The sequence below is a fragment of the Notamacropus eugenii genome, chromosome 5 (genome assembly GCF_028372415.1).
Source record: "Notamacropus eugenii isolate mMacEug1 chromosome 5, mMacEug1.pri_v2, whole genome shotgun sequence".
Lineage (NCBI taxonomy): Eukaryota > Metazoa > Chordata > Mammalia > Diprotodontia > Macropodidae > Notamacropus > Notamacropus eugenii.
The window spans coordinates 73848537-73870597 of NC_092876.1; positions in this window are offsets into that span (position 1 = coordinate 73848537).

The window sequence follows — 22061 nt, forward strand, 5'->3', positions numbered from 1 at the left end:
TTTCATGAATTCTATGTTCCCCTCCAGTAGGATGACTATAAACTCTCTGAGGGAAGGGACAATTTTCATTTTGTCATTGTGCTTTGCACATCAAAGTGTAATGGATGCTGATTCAATTAGAATACTCCCAATCCAATGTGACGTACTTTCAAACCTTGAGATTTGCCAAATCTTCCTTTGCAATCTGTTTTTGGGCTTCATATGGCCCCAGTAGGATATAAGCTCGTTGAGAGCAGAGCCATTTTCTCATTTTGTCCTTTGGTCCTCAGTATCCAGCACAATGTAAGTTAAAGACTGCTGGATAATTTCCTTTTCCCTCACAGGGGCCAAAGGACTCCAGAGTGGGAAAATTGCATGGTCCAAGACTGGAGGAGGGGCAGGCTCTGGGCTCACAAACTGCGACAAGTTCTGGGAAGGGATTGAGATTGCCAACTCAGATCTCCCTAGGGGATTGAAACTATGGCCAGTATCTACTTCACATCAGGTTGGGTGATGAAAGATAACTGGGAAAGACCTAAGGGTTAAGTCACTCGTACTCTCTTTATACAAGGGCCATAGATTTGCTTCCTAATCTCATCTGTTCTTTGCTGCTACATTTGGTTTCCTCTGAAATGCTTATTTTATTTTTTCCTAGTAAATATTCCTCCTACAAAATCCCCACCTGGTTTCAGCTGAACTGATGAGACAAGCTCAACTCAGACTGAGACAGCTAATGGACTCTCAGAGAGTAAGAACTGGGAGGAGGTCCAAGGACCCTGGGAGGAACCTATAGAATGGAAAGCCTTGATATTGGGGGCCCATCCCTACTTTACTGGGATTTCCCCTTTCATACAATCTGGAATGGAATTCTTCCCAGTTATATAGATGAGTCAGCTACTTGGAGCAGAGGACAACGACCCTAGTGGATAGAGATCCCAGTCTTGGAGTCAGGTCGGGGAGATCTGAGTTCAAATTTGGCCTCAGACACTTACTAGCTATGTGACCTTGGACTTTGCCTCAGTTTCCTCACTTGTAAAATGGGAGTAAGAATAACGTCTACCTCCCTGGGTTGTTGTGAGGATGCAACGAGATAATAATCATGAAGTGCTTAGCAAGGGCCAGACGCATAGCAAGTGATGTATGAATGCTGTTATTATTATTATCATTTATTGGAGTGTGATGGAAAAAGCGTTGGCTCTGAAACAGGAGAAACTGGGTTCAGATCCCCTCCTCTGATATCTGTAACATGCTGTGTAAATCAGATGACCCCCTTGGGTCTTGATTTCCTCTACTGTAAAATGATGGAGTTAAACTAGATGACATCTAAGGTCCCTCCCAGTGTGAGATGTGTCTATCTATAGGATAGGATCCTATAGAGGAAGGCTTCCCACACTTCTTGGTCATATGATGATGTAAGTTCCTTCCCTTCCCAGAATTTAATAGAATATAAAAGTAGGCCAATGATACAGCAGCTAAGTCACCTGGTTCGCAGGGTTGTGGATTGTGATGGGAATGCGTGGTGATGTACTCTATAAATGAGTTGTTTTTATCTGTAGAAATTTCCTCTAACGTGCTCTTTAATGTCATCATTACAACTGGCTAAATCCATCCCATCTTTCTCGTCTTCCTACTTCCTTTTTGTCATAGCTTGCCTCTCCCATAGCACAAGGAGTTTCTTTTACAGGAAATTGCCCTTCTCTTCATCTCCTGACAATGACTTCATTTGCAGAAAACACAGACACAGACACACACACACACACACACACACACACACACACACACACACACACACACACACACACACACACTGGCCTCATCTACTGCAAAATTTTAAAAAGAAGATATGTTATACAGATAATGCCAAGGCACTTATTTGTCTCAGATGGTAGAGGTGAACAAATCTTTAGTCCTGACCACTGACCAATCCCTAATCCCAGCCTCAGACTGACCTTCCCCAATATTCCATGCTGTCCATCTTCATCAATAGACTCAACTCATTTCCCTTGGTTAAGAATTAAGGGAAATTTTTTACTTTCGTCTGTATATTTTTTTCATCCTATTTTCCTTCTGCCTCCATATACCTGCTGCTAGCCTTCCTCCATTTATTGACCCATTTCTCTTAAAGTTCTCTTACAGAGGCAGTGCAGAACAGCGGGAAAAGTTCTAGACTCAAGAGTTCTAGACTCAAGAGTCTCAAAGACTGAGTTCAAATCCTTCCTCTGAAGTGAGTGGGATGGGAGGTGCCAAGAACTGCTGGGATGAGGAAAGACTTAATGTAGAAGGTCTTGCACTGAACTTTGAAGGGAGGTAGGGGATTCTAAGAGGCAGAGGTGAGGCCTGGGCAGGGCAGTGAGAAAAGGTAAGGAGATGTGAGATGGAATGTTTGCTCTGTGTGAGGAAGGGCAAGTAAGCCTGTTTTACTCAAATGCAAACCAAATGAAGAGGACTACTGCAGAATGAACCGCTACAGGTGGTGCTCTAGTGCGCAGAGTGCTGGGCCTGAAGTTGGTAAGACTCATCTTCCTGAGTTCAAACCATCCTCAACCACTTAACTAGCTGTGAGGCATTTCACCTTGTTTGCCTCAGTTTCCTTTTCTCTAAAAATGAGTTGGGGAAGGAAAAGGCAAACCACTCCAGTATCTTTGCCAAGAAAACCCCAAATGGGGTTATGAAGAATCAAGCAAGACTGGAAATAATTAAACAACAATAATGCAGAAAAGTAGGAAAAGTAGGCTGGAACAAGATTTTGAAGGACTTTCAATGATAAATGGGGAATTTCCATTTTTTTCCAGGGGCTACAGAAAACCTCTCAAGTTTTCTGGGCTGAATCTTCACTTCAGGAAGATTTATTTGAGAACTACAGGAAAAATGGATCGGAAAGGGGAGAGACAGAGCTGGGAGTACAAGTAGAAGATGATTGCAGTAGCCTGCGATGTTGGTGAGAGATGTCAAAGGTCTGACTAGAATGCAGGAGAGGAGGCGGGTGAGAATTGTCCTGGAGCTGCAACTGACAAATCTTTGATATGACATGGAAGGGTTCAGGGCAGGGGGAGGAGTCAAAACAGATTTGAAGATGAGGACAGACCCTGATCAGAAACCAGAGATAATAATACCCATCATATAGGTTTCATGTGTGGCTTTGATGAGATAATCCACCTGGCAGCCACCTTGAAACTTGGACTGTTCTAACAACGCCAGTTTTGATTAATAGCTGATGCCAACCTTGGGTGTGGCAGGCACAAGGATCATGGGAATGAATTTGGTTCAACAAGAATCTACTAAACTCATACTGCATGACCGATACTGTTCAAGTGGCCTAGATACAGAGACAAAAATGAAACAGTCCCTGTCCACATGGAGTTTACGTAGCCAGGTAAAAAAATACAAATTATATCCAAAATAATTTTTGGAGAAGGAGAGGGTGGGAGGAAAGGAGACATGAGTACTGTGGTTGCTCAGTTATTTTTCAGTCATGTTTGACTCTTTGTGACCCCCATTTGGGTTTTCTTGAAAAAGATACTAGAGTGATTTGACATTTTCTTCTCTGGCTCATTTTACAGATGAGGAAACTGAGGCAAACAGGGTGAAGTGACTTGCCCAGGGTCACACTGCTAGTGTCTGAGGCCAGATTGGAACTCGGGTCTTCCTGACTCCAGGTTTTTATCCTCTGGGCTACCTAACTGCCCTGCTATGTAGTAGAGGAGTTGGCGATTCAGCTGAAGCTTGGATGGGACTAAGAATTCCAAAAGGCGGAGATGAGGAGGGACAGCGCTTCATGAAGATTCCTTTCTTGTCTAGAATTCCTACTGTCTGCGGATACAGCCCACAAAGCACAGACATACCAAGAGTCAACCTGCTTCTGTTTTTAGGTGTAGTAAACAAGTCTGTAACAATCTCCATTACCAAGCCTTTGCCATTGACTGGTTTGGGTACACGAGTAGAGAGATCATAGACCCATCCACTAGACTGACTTATGATGTTAAAGGTTAACCTGAAGAAACACTTATGTGGACAGCAATGGCCCACATCAAGGAAACACACCTTGTATGTTCAATATTACACATTTAATTAATGTAACTCTACTTGGTTATTATTTTGCTGTTGTGTTCATTTGACTAGGCAGCTTCTTTGTTATGGTCATGCTCTAGCAATGACTGTTCATTGTTTTACCCATTATTTATTGCATATATAAGCTAATGCTTATAGTTCTTCTCTTTTTGTTTTAAAATAGGTCTACTGGTAGTGTTATTGTTGGAGTTAACTCTAGTTAGTTAATTGGCTATGCTTTATTTTGTTTGTGATTAATTGCTGCATACCATGGATATGTATCTTCTCTTGAGTTGACATGTATTATGACCTGCAGGCAAATTAGTCATGTTGTCAGGAAAATGCCCTGTGAAATATGGTTTTGTATGATTGATGTCTATTTCCTGTATTATTAATGTGAGTTTTCTTTTGCTTTCAATGGTACCATAGATTGATTACTTGGGATGCTAGGAAAACCCTGTTATTTTAAAAGGACTAAATGTTTTGATTTATGTTGTGCAGTTCGTACTGTCCCTCCCCACCACCATCCTGATTTTTGCAAGGGACCGTACAAAGTAGTAGCCCAGAGGAATAACATACCATCCATGTACCAGACAGTTTGGGCAGTTCTTTGAAGGCCAGTCTTGTGACACTGCATAAATGTAGGAAAATATGATTCCTGATTGACTGAGAGTGGAAAGAGAGAGGAGAGAGGAGAGAAGAAGAAGAAAAGAAGAAAGAAGAAGAAGAAAGAGAGAAGAAGGGGAGAGAGAGAGAGACAGACAGACAGACAGACAAACAGAGACAGAGACAGAGAGACAGAGACAGAGATCAAGAGAAAAGGCACACACTTTTGACTGACTAGCAAGAGCCCTGGAATCACAGACATATGGGAGAAGCTGCTCTCCCCAACATGTCCCTTGTTTCCCAGTTTCTACACTCCCTAAGGCTGTTAAGAGCACATTTCCAGAAGCAAACTCAACAAATGTGCATGCTCCCAGGACTTGGTCCTCATTGGCCTGTCCTGTGTTATATGTAAAAAAAGTGAGTACAAGGTAATTTCAAGGAGTGGTGCACTAGAGAGGGAAAATCACCTCTTACAGGAAATAGCAGTTGAGCAGAACCTTAAGGGAAGATAAGGATTCTAAGAGATGAAGGTAAGGAAGGAATTTCAAAAGTGGAGGACAGTCTATACAATGGCATGGAGAAAGGAGAGGGAGTAGCAGTTCACGTGAGAAGGGCAGTTTGGCAAATTATGCAAAAGCTTGGTTTCATACACACATGTATGTGTGTGTGTGCATGTATGTATATATATATACATATATATGGATGTATACATATATAGATGTCTATCTTTCTACCTTTCTTTTCATCTATCTACCTTTCTATCTATCTCACCTTCTCTCCATTCACACACCCAACTCAAGTTCAGGCTCTCACTGCCTCTCATTTGGACCATTACAATGGCCTTCTAAGTGGTCACTCTGCTTCTGGTGTCTCCTCCTCTAATCCAGGGGTGGGGAACCTGAGGCCTCAAGGACACATGTGGCCCTCTACATCCTCAAGTGTGACCTTTGGACTGAATCCAAACTTCACAGAACAAATCCACTTAACGAAAGGATTTGTTCTGTAAAACTTGGATTCGGTCAAAAGGCAGCACCCACGGACTTAGAAAGCCACATGAGGCTTTGAGGTTGCAGCTTTCCCACCCCTGCTCTAATCCTTCCAACAATCACCTACCAAGATGATTTTTTCTAAAGTGTAAGTTCCACCCTGTCACACTCTCCCACTCTCCAAATAAGCTTCAATGGCTCCCTGTTGCCTCCAGGATCAAATATAAACTCTTGTTTGGAGAATCTGGCCCTTTCTTATGTTATGGTCTTCCCACATCTTACTTGCTTCTCTACACTGTGTGTTCCAGTAACAATGGACTACTTGGAGTTCTTCAAGCACGGAGCTCTATTTTTCATCTCTGTGCTTTTAGGCTAACTTCCCTTCATGCTTGATGTGCTCTCTTCCCCCATTTATACCTCTTAGTTTTCATGACTCCCTTCAAGATTCACCCCAGCTCCCATCTTCCGCAGAAAGTCTTTCAAGGTTTCCCCTTCACTGCCATACTGTGACTTCCCTCTGAAATTCCCCCTCCTTTTAGATCGCCTTTTGCATTTGGCCAATTCTGCTTTTTAAGGCATTCTTCTCCTCAATAGCTTTTTGGACCTCCATCATTCTCATTTCTCTTCCCAATTTTTCTCTACTTCTCTTCCTTGATTTTCAAAATCCTTTTTGAGCTTTTCCACGGCCTGAAACCTATTCATGTGTTTCTTAGAGCCTTTGGATGTAGTAGTTTTGTCTGGTTTCATGTTTTCATTTTCCTTTTACCAAAGTATGTTTCTATAGTTCCGAGCTTTTTTCTTCTGTTTGGTCATTCCCCAGTCAATTATTTGACTTTTTCAGTCTTTGTTAAGGAAGGGCTTTGCTTCCAGTGTGGAGTACATACTGTCCCAAGCTTCAAGGGTTTTGTGCAGAGATACTTCTAGGGACCTGTACATTTTCAGCTCTTCCAAGGTGGTATGATCTACGGAGAGGTGCTTCCTCCTGTCATGACCTGTGCTCTAGTCTGTGAGTGATGACAAGCACTCTTTTCTTCTCTGAAACTATAAGGAGGGCTCCCTCTCCACTGCTACTGCAAGGTCTGCTAAGCCAGTGCTCTTCCTCACCCCAGGACTGCCACCCAAGATTGTTACCCAGAACCAGGTATGGGCAAAGCAACAGAATCCTGCCTCAGTGCCAACAAAGAAACTCCTGTAATCTCCTTCTGATCAGTTGTTAGATCCCTTTACCATCTGTGAAAAGAGAGAAGCAGCTACCACCTCACCCCAGGGTTGTGCTTGGATCAGGGCTGAATTGTGCTCCTCTCTCACCCAGGTCAGACGAGCCCTTTCCCACTGAACTTCTCAGTTGTCTTTGGCATTTTGGGGTTGAAAAGTCTGGAAACCACCACAACTGCCTGTGATTCAGTCCCCTGACACCTGTTACGGGTTCTCATTGGCCCAGTCTATGCTGGTGTGGCTTGTACTGACTTGCACTCCTCTCCTAATCTGACACAACAGACATTTACTGTTGACCTTCAAGGTTGCCTTGCATTAGAAATTTGTTTCACACTTTCTTTGGGTGGATTCTGTTGCTCTAGAATTTCTTTAGAGTCATTTTTACAGGTATTTGGAGGGATTTGAGGGAGAGTTCAAGCGAGTCCCTGTCTTTACTCTGCCGTCTTGGCTCCACCCCTCCTCATCTCTTTCTTAAAGAAAGTATTTCATGCTGCATAGGAATGAGGCACTTTCTATTTAATCTATAAGCATTTTGCCTGTTTCATTTCTTGTTCCTATACCAATATTTGTTAAAAGTAAATAACGATGTAATTTTGGAAGGCACTAGCACTTGGGGAAAATCAAGAAAGTTGCAGGAGGTGGTACTTCATCTGAATTATGAAGGAAGCTAGGATTCCTAGGAGATTCCATCCTAGGCATGGGAGACAACCATACAAAGGCATGGAGAAAGGATATGGAATGTCACAAATGAAGAAGAAGCAAGTGGACCAGTTTAACTAGAATATGTATATTCATCTTTGTATTAAAGGCAAAGAGTAGTAAGGTGTACTTTGATTTAATTTGAAGGGTCTTTTCAAATTATTCATTTATTTTCTCAGCCTTTCCATCCCCTGTAACTAATGTTGATTCATTTGGTGTAATTATTTCCATGGTGGTCTCTTTTTCTCTCCACGGGCCTTGCAATATGAAATGCTGAACTGTTTTATGAAATGATGTTTCTTGTTGCCTTCAAATGTGTAGTAAAAAGAACTCTTCTAACTCTTGTACTTGATTTTTCAAAGAGAACGTGTTAGCTCTCCTTCCACTGAGATGCAATCCATTTCATTTGTAGTGAGAATGTCAAGACTGATATAATTCAATAGCATGCCAACTCACTGGTCACTGGAAGAGGATCTCATTCAATCAATCAAGTATTTATTAACTATCTACTATGTTCTTTAGTAGAGAACTAGTAGAGGCTACAGAGGTAGAGACATTCTTGCACTCAAAATGTTTACATTCTGTTCAGAGAGACACTATATACTATATATATATATATATATATATATATATATATATATATATATATATATATATATATATATATATATATATATACACTATATATATAATTATGGACAGATTAAATACTAGACTTTTTAAAAATTAAATGCATTTTATTGATCTTTCTTATTATTACACTACTTACATTTCCTACTTTAACCCTCTCCTGTCCCACCCATCCTCAAAGGCCATCCCTAATAATAATATATGTTAAAGAGCAAGAAATAAAATAATCCATATAACCCAAACCACGATTTGAAATGTAATATTTCACAACCATGGATTCTACCAATTTCAGCAAAAATAGGAGGATATGTCTTCTTTTTGACCAAGCTACGGTAGTATTCAGTTTCAGTTATTTTAGTGTTTCTTTGCCATTTATATTCTTGTAATCACAGTGCATATTGTTTTCCTGATTCTGCTCACTGTACTTTGTCTTAAGTCATATAAATCTTTCCACATTTTTCTGTCCTCATCATGGTCATAATTTCATACAATGCAGCACTATTCCATTTCATTCGTGTAGTCCATTTGCTTAGCTATTCTCTAACTGGTAGACATTTTACTTCTCTTTAAACTCTGCTACCACAGAGGCATGCTATACATATGTTTGGGTGTACAGAATCTTCATTTTTGGTGCTAAATTAATCGGGACTATATATCTACAAATGGATCCTCTGAGTGAAAAGGTGTAGATATTTTAGCCACTTTTCTTGGAAAAGTCATTTTTTTTAAATGGTTGTACCAATTACATTGGTGTGTTTGTCTTTCTACAACTCCTTCAGAAGATGGTGGAGTGATTGGTAACTGCTATCTCCCTCCCCTTCCTGACTTTGACCAGCCCACAGATTATCTCCTCGGGAAAAACCCTGGAACAGTGGGAGAAGGAGAAGGGGTAAACAGACTGTTAGCCCAGGAGGCTAGAAAGATTGCTAAAGAGTGTTCCTCTTGCCGTGGCCAAAGGTGACCAGTGTAGGATCAGAGCTGTCCCACAAAACCCCACCTCAATAAACTAGGAGATGATCCTAAATGCTAGTGTGGTGAAGCCAGCAATGGCCAACACCAGGACCCCAGGCATACCTCAGCACCCCAGTGAAATTGGGAAGACACTAGCACAGAAACCTGAGCTTGCCTATGCTCTAACTCAGCAGAGGAACCTCTGGCATCCAGTCCACCCCTCCCCCACACCTGACGACTACCTCCAGGATAACAGAGGGCAAACTCAGAAAGACCTAAGCAACCTCTGCTGTCAAACACCAGCCAGCTCAGCACCAGGTAAACTGCAGCATTTGATTTCTAACTGAAAGAACCAGAGGCCACGGCACACAAAGCCTCAAGTTTTAGGCACAAGAACTATGGGACAGAGCTCCCTGTGCCACAGATGCAGAGATCTATCTTAAAAGCCAAGAAAAGGGTTATTATCATGAGTAAAAAACAAAGCAGAAAAGAATAGACCATAGAATCCTTCTATGGGGACAAGGACCAAAACACAAATACCAAAGAGGTCAGCATTGTGACTGTACTCCCATCTGAAACTTCAAAAGGGAATATGAACTGTTTGGAAGCACAAAGAACCTCCTTGAAAGAGCTCAGGAAAAATTTTACAAACCAAATTAGAGAAATAGAAGAAAAACTGACCAACGATTTTTAAAATGTGAAAAAAGTATTCACTGAAGAGAACAGCTCCTTAAAAAGAAAAATTGGACAAATGGCAAAGGAAAAACAAAACCTAACTGGTGAAAAAACTCCTTAAAGAAATAATGGGACAGAGGGAAAAGGAAATGCAAAAGTTATCTGAAGAAAACAATCTGATAAAAAATAGAATCAGTCAAGTAGAAGTTAATGAATCTATGAGTCATCAAGAATCAGGCAAACTGAATCTAAAGAATGAAAAGATAGAAGAAAATGTAAAACACCTAATTGGAAAAAGAACTGACCTGGAAAAGAGATCCAGAAGAGAAAATCTTAAGATTGTTGGTCTACCAGAAAGCCATGATGAAGAAAAGAGCCTGGACAATATCATGCAAGAAGTCATCAAGGAAAATTGTGCAGAAGTCCTAGACCCAGAGGGCAAAATAGTCATTGAAAGAATCCACTGTTCACCTCCTGAAAGGGAGCCCAAACTGAAAACACCAAGGAATATCATTGCCAGATTCCAGAACTCTCAAGTGAAGGAGAAAATACTGCAGGCAGTCAGAAAGAAACAATTCAAATATGAAGGAGCTACAGTCAGGATCACACAGGACCTTGCAGCTTCTACATTAAAAGACTGAAGGAATTGCAATATGATATTCCATAAGGCAAAGGAGCTTGGACTACAAGCAAGGATTAATTACCCAGCAAAATTGAGCATAATATTTCAGGCAAGGAAATGGACATTCAACGAAATAAGGAATTTCCAAACCTTCCTGATGAAAAGGCCAGAGCTCAATAGAAAATGTGATCTTCAAATCCAGATCCAAAGAGAGGCATAAAAAGGTAAACTGGAAAAAAACACTTGTTCCACAATATGGGCAAACTGTTTACATTGCTATAAAGGCAGATGATACTTGTTAATTGTGAGAATTATATATTTATTATGACATGGAAAAGGGATATACATAGATAGAGCAAGTGGGTATAAATTAAATGATATGATGATAGCAAATGTCATTTAAGGGTGTGAAGGGATTGTAATGGGAGAGGTGAAAAGGAGTAAGAAAAACAAATAAGTCCCATCACAGGAAGAGGCACAAAAATATATTACACTAGAGGGAAAGAGGGGATGGACATGAGCATTGTTTGAGAGGTACTCTCATCTGATTGGATTCAAGGAGGGTACAACAAACTCAGTTAAGTATAGAAATGCAACTAGCTCTATAGGCAATAGGAGGGGAAGGGGCAACGAAAAGGGAGGGCAGTCTAAAAGGGAGGGAAGAAGTAGTGAAGGAAAAAATGGATTAAAAGGGAAGGATATGAAAGAAAGAAAGGAAGACTGAGGGAGGCAGTGGTCAAAAATTAAAACTCTGTTGGGGAGGGGAAGGGAGAAGAGAGAACTGAAAGAATAAACAAGGGGAAAGGGATGGAGGGAAAGACAAAAATGCTAATCATAACTGTGAATGTGAATGGGATGAACTCTCACATAAAAACAGAGATGGATAGCAGAGTGGATTAAAAACCATAATCCAACAATATGTTGTTTACAAGAAACCTTTGAAAAGGAGAGATGTGGTAAAGGTAAAAGGTTGGAGCAGAATTTATTGTGCTTTGGCTGATATAAAAAAAGCAGGTGATATTAAAAAAATCTCAGACAAAGCAAAAGCACAAATAGATCTAATCAAAAGAGATAAGGAAGGAAACTACATCCTGCTAAACACACCATAGACAATGAAGCAATTTCATTACTAAACACATATGCTCCAAGTGGTATAGCATCCAGATTTTTAGAGGTGAAGTTAAGGGAGTTACAGGAAGCAATAAACAGCAAAAACGTACTAGTGGAGGACCTCAATCTCCCCCTTTCTGAACTTGATAAATTTAACCTCAAAATAAACAAGAAAGAAGTTAAGGAGGTGAATAGAACTCTGGACAAGGTAGATATGATAGATCTCTGGAGAAAACTGAATGGGGATAGAAGGAAATACACCTTTTTCTCAGTCATACATGGCACATATACAAAAACTGACCATGTACTAACTAGGCATAAAAATCTCACAATCCAGTGCAGAAAGGCAGAGATAGTCCTTCTCAGATCATAATGCAATAAAACTTATATGTAATCAAAGGCCATGGAAACATAAACCAAAACCTAATTGGAAACTAAACAATCTAATTCTTAAGAATGAGTAGGTTAAACAACAAATTATAGAAACAATCAACGACTTCATTCAAGAGAATGACAATAATGAGACAACCTACCAAACCTTATGGGATACTGCAAAAGCAGTTCTTAGGGGAAGTGTTATACCTTTGAGTGCCCTCATGAATAAAATAGAGAAAGAGGAGATAAATAAATTGGGCATGCAGCTGAAAAAGCTTCAAAAAGAACAAATTGAAAATCCCCAAGTAAATGCCAAATTAGAAATACTGAAAACCAAAGGAGAGATTAATAAAATTGAAATTAAGAAAACTACCGAACTAATAAATAAAACTAAGGGTTGATTGTATGAAAAAAACAATAAAATTCATAAACTTTTGGTCAATTTGATTTAAAAAAAAGAAAGAAGAAAACCAAATTACCAATATGAAAAATGAAAAGGGTGAACTCACCTCCAATGTGGAGGAAATTACAACAACAACAAGAAATTACCGTGCCGAAGCGTATGCCCATAAATTTGACAATCTAAATGAGATGGATGATTATTTTAAAAAATATAAATTGCCCAGACTAACAGAAGAGGAAGTTGAATACTTAAACAACTCCATCTCAGAAAAAGAGATTGAACAAACCGTCAAAGAACTCCCTAGAAAAAAAATTTCCAGGGCCAGATGAATTCAGAAGGAAATTTTATTATACATTTAAAGAACAGTTAATTCCAATAATACACAGACTATCTGGGAAAACTGGGAAAGAAGGAGTCCTCTCAAATGCTTTTTGTGATTCAAATATGATTTTGATACCTAAACAGAAAGAACCAAAAAAGAGAAAGAAAATTATAGACCAATTTCTCTAATGAATATAGATGCAAAAATTTTAAATAAGATTTTAGCAAAAAGAATACAGCAGCTCATCATGAGAATAATACATTATGATCAGGTAGGATTTATACCAGGAATGCAGGGCTGGTTCAATATTAGGAAAATTATTAACATTATTGATCATATTAACCACAAAACTAACAGAAACCACATGGTTATATCAATAGATGCAGAAAAATCTTTTGACAAAATATGACACCTCTTCCTATTAAAAAGGCTGGAGAACATAGGAATAAAGGGAACTTTCCATAAAATAATAAGTAGCATCTAGCCATAATCTTCAAGAAGCATTATATGCAATGGAGATAAACTAGATGCATTTCCAATAAAATCAGGGGTGAAACAAGGATGTCCATTATCACGACTGTTATTTTATATGGTACTAGAAATGTTAGCTGTAACAATGAGAGAAGAAAAAGAAATTGAAGGAATTAGAATAGGCAAAGAAGAAACTAAGTTATCATTCTTTGCAGGTGATATGATGATATACTTAGAGAATCCTGAAGAATAAAGTAAAAAACTACTTGAAATAATAAACAACTTTGACAAAGTTGCAGGTTACAAAATAAATCCACACAAACCTTCTGCATTTCTCTATACTACTATACAAAGTCCAACAGCAAAAGATAGAAAGAGAAATCCCATTTAAAGCTACAGTAGATACTATAAAATATTTGGAAGTATACCTGCTAAAACAAATCCAGGAACTATGTGAACAGAATTACAAAACACTTTTCACACAAATAAAGTCAGATCTAAGGAAGTGGTAAAATATCAGTTGCTCCTGGGTGGGTTGAGCCAATATAATAAAAATGACAATTCTACCTAAATTCATTTACTTATTCAGTGTCATACCAATCAAACTATCAGACACTTATTTGGAGAGCTAGAAAAAATTAATATCAAAATTCATCTGGAAGAGCAAAAGTTCACGAATATCAAGGGAACTAATGAAAAGAAATGCTAGGGAAGGTGGCCTAGCTCTCCCAGATCTCAAATTGTATTATAAATCTGCAATTTTCAAAACCACTTGGTACTGACTAGGAAACAGAAGGGTAGACCAGTGAAATATGTTAGATACCCAAGACACAGTAGTAAATGAATAGAGCAATCTACTGTTTGATAAACCCAAGGAACTCAGCTTCTGGGATACGAACTCACTGACAAAAATTGCTGGATAACAGTATGGTGGAAGCTAGGCATAGACCAATGCCTGACACAGTACACAAGAATAAAGTCCAAATGGGTACATGATCTAGGTATAAAGACTGATACTATAAAAAAATTAGTGGAACAAGTAATAGTATGTTTATCAGATTTATGGAGAAGAGAAGAATTTTTGACTAAACAAGAGATAGAAAACATTATGAAATGCAAAATGGATAATTGTGATTACATGAAACTGAAAAGTTTTTGCACAACCAAACTCAATGCAACCAAGATTAGGAGGGAAGCAGAAAACTGGGAAAGAATTTTTGCAACTAGTGTCTCTGATAAAAACCTTATCAATCAAGGGAATGCCTGTTCATTGGTGAATGGTTGAATAAATTGTGGTATATGAATGTAATGGAACACTTTTGTGCTGTAAGAAATGCTGAACAGGAAGACTTCAGAGAAGCCTGGAAAGATTCATATGAACTGATGCTGAGAGAAAGGAGCAGAACCAGGAGAATTTTATACACAGCAAAAGCCACAATGTGCAAGGATTTTTTCTGGTAGACTTAGAACTTCATTGCAATGCAAGGATTTAAAATATTGCCAATGGTCTCTTAAGGCAAGATGCCTTCCACATCCAGAGAAAGAACTATGGAATTTGATAACAGAATGTAGCAGATCATTTTCTTTTGTATTATATTTTGGTTTCTTTTATGATTTTTACCATTTATTTTACTTCTTGTATGCAACATGACTAAGGTGAAAATGTATTTAATAGGAATATATGTGTAAAACCTATATAAAATTGCATGCTGTCTCAGGGAGGGAGAGGGGAGTAAGGAGGAAGGAGGGGGAGGGAGAGGGGAAAATCTAAGTTATATGGAAGTGAATGTAGAACACTGAAAACAAATAAAATAATTTAAAAATGCAACCCCTTCAACATAAACTTCTCAATTGTTGTCATTCTTGACAATTTAATGGGCACATGTGGCACCCCAGAGTTATTTTGATGTGCTCCTCTCTTATCATTAGTGATCTAGAACATTCTTTCATACAGATGTTAATAATGTACAATTATTTGAAAACGTTGTTTATATCTTTTGCCACTTATTTGTTGCAGAAATAACTTTAAATCTTATATATGTGTGTGTATGTGTGTGTGTGTGTGTGTGTATCTATCTAGCTATCTAGCTATATATTGCTGGCAAAATTCATGGTGGAATCCTCCTTTATAAGCTGATCCTTCACCTGGAAGATGATCAAATACTTGAGAGCCAGTGTGGCTTTAGAAAGGGCCAAGGAACAGTAGACATGGTGTTTGCTGCCCAAAAACTCCAAGAGAAATGCCAGGAACAGAACAGAGGTCTGTACATAACGTTTGTAGATCTGATCTAGGCATTTGACACTCTTAGTCACCAGGGCTTATGGAAAATTATGTCAAAATTTGATTGCCCAGAGAAGTTCATCAGTATTATACGTCGTTTCATGATGACATGTTTGCCCAGGTTCTGGATGGTGGACAATGCCCACATCAGAAAGGGTGCTGTGCTCTATTAGCAAAGCAGAATTGAGACAGCACAAAGTAAACATAGGATGCACAAATTTGGAGTATCCACCCCAAATATTCTCGTGGACTATCTGTGCCCAACCTGTGGTAGAGCATTCTGAGCTCATATTGGTCTGATCAGCCACAGTTAGAAACTTCATTTTATCATGGTGATGTCATCTTGGTCCTCTTTGAAAATGAAGGCCAACCACCACCACTACCACCAACAACCATTTCTCTTCAGTATTATACCCTTTTCAAAGTTATTAGAATAAAGATTTTCTTCCACTGGCCCTTTATATTTTTATCCAAGACGCATTAGTTTAGCTCATGCAATAGGTTTTCATTTTTATATAACCATAATTTGTGATTTCTCTTGTTGGTTAAGAATTCACCATTTATCCATCATTGTAAAGTCTACGGGTGCATGCTATATACATATGATCTACATATCTTCTAAACATTTTATGGTATGAAATAAAATTAAAATTCAGTTTCGTGGCATTTTGAGATTTATTTTTTAAACTATCAGAAATGCATTTTTCTCAACTTGGAAAACAAAAAGAAGAAAAATTTCCTTGTAACAACTTGGCATAGTCAAGCAAAACAAGGTCTCTAACTGACCTTGTTTTGTTTAAGAAGTATATATGGAGGTGAATATATCACCTCCAGGTCAGGAGATGTGTAACAAGCTTCATCATCAGTATTAGGAAGTCATGAATGGACATGGTATAGATGATAGCACTTACAATTTTCAAAGTTGTTTATTTTTACATTGCTACTGTATAAATTGTTCTCCCGGTTCTGCTAACTTAATTGATCAGTTTATAGAAGATTTCAAAATTTGTCGTTGTGATAATATTGATGTTCTAGAATGAATTATTCTTATGCTCACTTCATTTTACATCTGTTCACAAAAGTCTTTCCATATTTATTTCCAGTTATCTATTTCCTCATTTCTTACAGTACAACAATATTCCACACATTCACATGCTATTATTTGTTCAGGCACTTGTCAATTAATGATCATCCCTTTCATTTCCAGTTCTAACAACAGTGTAGCTGGGTCAAAGACTTTGCTGCCAAACCAATTCAGCTTTTACAGCAATTCCTATTAAATAGGAACTTCTTTTATAGGTAAATTGTGTTTTCAGGTTTCTAGAACACTACATATTTAGATCCCATTAGTTCCAATTTTTTGTTTGCTTGGTTTCACCATTCTGCTTGGTAAAATAAATATGCATGTGTTCCCACAGCCCCTCCAACATTTGTCATTTTCTCTTTTTGTCATTTTTACCAATCTAATGGGTATGAAGCAAACATTCAGAATAGCTTTAATTTATAATTCTACTATTACTGTTATATAGTCCTATGATTCTGTGAGTAGAGAAAAATATTTTGACAGACTATAACAGCCACTACTAATAAAATACTAGAAAAGGGAAACATTCTTAAAATGATAAACAGTAAATATCTAAGAGGGAGAGAGACAGAGAGAGGGAGAAAGAGAGAGAGAGAGAGAGAGAGAGAGAGAGAGAGAGAGAGAGAGAGAGAGAGAGAACATTACTTGTAATGAGAATAATCTAGAGTACTTTCCAATATAATCATGAATGAAACAAGAATGTCCACTATCTATCTGTATTGCACTAGAGATGCAAGCTATAGCAATAAGAGAAGAAAAAAATTGAAGAAATAAGCATAGGTAAAATAGGTAAAAGACCAAGATGATATATTTGAAGAACTCTAGAGTCAAATAAAAATTAACACTTGAAGTAGTTAATAACTTCAGCAAAATTTCAGGATATAAAATAAATTCACAAAATCACCAACATTTTTATGTAATACCAATAAAAATCCAGTAGGAAAAAACAGAAAGAGATATTTTCTTTAAAATGACTATAAACTATATAAAATACTTGGGATTCTACAAAGATAGATAAAAGAACTATATAAATATAATTACAAACCACTGTTTCTACAAAATTAAGATTCTTGGTGCTGTTCCTTAGTTATCAAAGTGGGCCAACGACATCATGCTGATAGGGTCAGGGTAAAGTACATTTGGCTGTGGTTGATTGGTACAATATGAGTTCAGAAGGCTCTGTCACATGTTGGGTTCAAGTAGTCCATTAGAACATTTTAGATGGAGATATCTGGATTTGTGCATCTCATGTTTCGTTTGTGCTACTGTGATTTTTCTTTTCCCATGGAGTACAGAGTCTTCCGTGATGTGGGCATTCCATGCTGAGCCATTCTGTGCTAGCTTCTCCCATGTCTCAAAATTGATACCAAAGCCCCAACTGATAAATGTTCAAGGGATATGAACAGACAATTTTCAGAGGATGAAATTAAAGCTGTCTATAATCATATGAAAAATGCTCTAAATCACTTTTGATTAAAGAGATGAAAACCAAAACAACTCTGAGGTACCACATCAAACATGTCAGATGGGCAAACATGACAGAACAGGAAAATGATAAATGTTGGAGAGGATGTGGGAGAGTTTGAACAATAATTCACCGTTGGTGGAGCTGTGAGCTGATCCAATCATTCTGGAGAGTGATTTGGAACTATGCGCAAAGGGCTACAGAGATGTGCATACCCTTTGACCCAGCAATATCGCTACTAGGACTGTATCCCCAAGCGATCATAAATATAGGAAAGGGTCCCACATGTACAAAAACATTTATAGTGGCACTCTTTGTTGAGGCCAAGAACTGGAAATCAAGGGGATGCCCATCAATTGGGGAATGGCTGAATAAATTATGGTATATGAATGTAATGGAATACTATTGCGCTATAAAAATGATGAACAAGAAGACTTCAGAGAGGCCTGGAAGGACTTATACGATCTGATGCTGAGTGAAACGAGCAGAACCAGGAGAACTTTGTGCACAGCAACGACCACAGTGTGCGAGAGTTTTTTCTGGTAGACTTGGATCTCCATAGCAATGCAAGGACTTAAAAAAAAAATTCCCAATGATCTTTTAAGGCAAAATGACTTCCACATCCAGAGAAAGAACTATGGAATTCAATTGCAGAATGTAGCAGATCATTTTTTGTGTGAGCTTAATGTTTTGGTTTGTTACATGATTTCACCCACTTATTTTAGTTTTTCTACACATCATGACTATAGTGAAAATGTATTCAATAAGAATGTATGTGTAGATCCTACATAGAATTGTATGCCATCTCGGGGAGGGAAGGGGATGGTGGGGGGAAGGTAGGGGGGAAAAATCTAAGTTTTATGGTAATGATTATAGAACACTAAAAATAAATAAAAGTAATACAAAGAAAAGAATAAAATTGATGCCAAAGGTCTTCAAAAAGTCTTTTAGAGTGTCCTTTTACCACTTCTTCTGACAACCATGTGAGCACTGACATTGTGAGCGTTCTCTGTAAAATATAGTATTTTAGGTAAGTGTGTTATTTGGCATTCGCATTAGGTGACCAGTCCATTGGAACTGGGCTCTCTATAGTAAAGTTTGAATGCTTGTCAGTTCAGCTCTAAAGAGGACCTTAGTGCCTGGTACCTTATCTTGCAGGTGATCTTCAACATCTTCTTAAGACAATTGAAGTGGAAATGGTTGAGTTAGAATAATAAATAATTTGAAGAATATTAATTGCTCATGGGTACAAGGAGTTGATATAATAAAAATGACAACCTTTCAATATGGTCATTTAATATGTATGACGTATTTATTTTGAATTTCATATGTAATATGGTATAAGATACTGGCTTAATCATAATTTCTGTCAAACTAATTTACAGTTTTTCCAATAATTCTTATTAAATATGAATTCTTATTTAGGGGAGATATGTTTTCAGGTTTATTGGACATTAGGATATTAGGTTCAATTATTTTTCTTTTTCTATTTGGTTCCACTGATCTACTTTTTAAAATTTTTCAACCAGTACTAAACGGTTTTGATAAATGGTACTTTATAATATCATTTGAAAGCTAGAAATGCAATTGTGCCTTCATGCCTACATTTGAAATTAATTGTTTGATGTTCTAAGATGCTTGTTTCTCCAAAACAACTTTGTTCTTATCTTGTCCAGTTCTATAAAATATCACTCTAATACTTTGATTGGTATAGCACTAAATCTGCAAATTAACTATGGTAGTATTATCATTTATATCATATTATACTGAGCACATTCCATTTTCTTTTCCTTCTTTCTAAATTTCTTTGGGATACAGACTTAGCAATAAAATAGCTGGATGAAAGGAGTATGCACAGTTTTGTAGCCCCTTTGGAATAATTCCAAATTGCACTCTAGAATGGTTAGATCAGTTCACAATTTCAACAATTTTCCCATAACAACTCCAACATTTATCATTTTCCTTTTCTGTTCTATTAACCAATCTCATGGATGTAAGGTGGAACCTTGGTTGTTTTAATATGTATTTCTCTAATTAATAGTGATTTAGAGCATTTCTTTATATGAATATAGATAGCGTTGTTTTCTTTATCTGAAAATCTTCGTGTTCACTCCCTGAGTGTTAGCAATTTAAATTGTTCTTTATTTCTTTAAAGACTGTTTTGCAACTGTTTCCTGTGTGTGTGTTCATCCTTCAATGCCAAAGAAGATAGATTTTCATAGCAAATTGAGTGTGCATGTTATTCCCACCTTAAGCCAAATCTGATGACAGTAAGGTCCACTTTTTCCCTCTCACCTTTCCCTTCTTCCCCTCCATTGACAAAAGATTTTTTTTGCCTCTTTTATAGGAGAGATAATTTCTCCCTTTGTCCTCCCAATATATTCCTCTCTCACCCCTTAATTTTATTTTTTAAGATATCATCCCTTCTTTTCATTTCACTCTGTGCCGTCTGTCTATATGTACATATTCCCTCTAACTACCTTAATGTTGAGTATAGTCCCAAGAATTACAAATATTATCTTTCCATCATAGGGATGCAAACAGTTCAACTTTAGTAAGTCCCTTACTATTTCTCTTTCCTGTTTGCCTTTTTGTGATTCTCTTGATTCTTGTGTATGAAAGTCAAATTTTCTATTCAGCTCTGGCTTTTTCATCAAGAATGTTTGAAAGTCCTCTCTTTCATTGAAAGACCATGTTGTTCCCTCAAGTATTGTACTCAGTTTTTCTGGGTAGGTGATTCTTGGTTTTAATCCTAGTTCTTTTGACCTCTGGAATATCACATTCAAAGCCCTTTGATCCCTTACTGTAGAAGCTGCTCAATCTTGTGCTATGTTGATTATATTTCCACAATATTCAAATTGTTTCTTTTTGGCTGCTTGCAATATTTTCTCCTTGACGTGGGAGCTCTGAAATTTAGCTACAATATTCCTAGGAGTTTTCCTTTTGGAATCTCTTTCAGGAGGCAAGTGGTGGATTCTTTCAATATTTATTTTACCCTCTGGTTCTGTAATATCAGGGCAGTTGTCTTTGATAATTTCTTTCAAGATCATGTCTGGGATCTTTTCTTGATCATGGCTTTCAGGTAGTCCCATAATTTTTAAATTGTCTCTCCTGGATCTGTTTTCCAGGTCAGCTGTTTTTCCAATGAGATATTTCACATTGTCTGGTATTTTTTTCATTTCTTTTGCTTTGTTTTATGACTTCTTGATTTTTCATAAAATCATCGGCTTTCATCTCCTCCATTCTAATCTGTAAGGAATTATTCTTCAGTGAGGTTTTGGACCTCCTTTTCCATTTGGCCAGTTCTGCATTTTTAAGGCATTCTTCTCCTCATTGGCTTTTTGGAATCTTTTTGCCATTTGGGTTAGTCTATTCTTAAAGGTATTATTTTCTTCAGCATATTTGGGGTCTTTCTTAGCAAGCTGTTGACTTCTTTTTCGTGATTTACTTGCATCACTCTCATTTCTCTTGTCCATTTTTCCTCCTCCTCTCTTACTTGATTTTCAAAATCCTTTTTGAGCTCTTCCATGGTCTGAGACCATATCATATTTTTTTCCGAGTCTCGGATGTAGGAGCCTTGGCCTTGCTGTCTTCCTCTAGTTGTATGCTTTGTTCTTCCTCTGGTTCTATGCTTTGATCTTCTTCATCTGAAAGGACAGAAGAAAATACCTTTTCACCAAGAAAGCTACCTTCCATAGTCTTACTTTTTCACTTTTAGGGATATTTTCCCAACCAATTACTTGACTTTTGACCCCTTTGTCAAGTGGAGGGTATACTATCCCAGGTTTCAGAGGTTTTGTGTACATATTTTCAAAGATATCGCTAAGGACATGTTAGTTCTCAATTCCTCCAACGTGGCATAATCAAGGGAGAGATGTTGATTCTTCTCCTGGTCTGCACTCTGGTCTGTGAGCAACCAAAAGAACTCTTTTCTGCCCTGAAACTATGAGTAGGATTCCGTCTCTACAACCACAACCAGTTCTGCCATGACAGTGCTCCTCCTCACCTTAGGACCGCCATTCAGGACTAAGACCCAGATCAGCTGTTCGATTCCCTCACTATCTGTAGGCTGAGAGTTCTCAAAGGAGTTACTACTGTGGCAGTAGCTGCTGCCATCCTGGAGCTGGGTTGGGGTTGGGG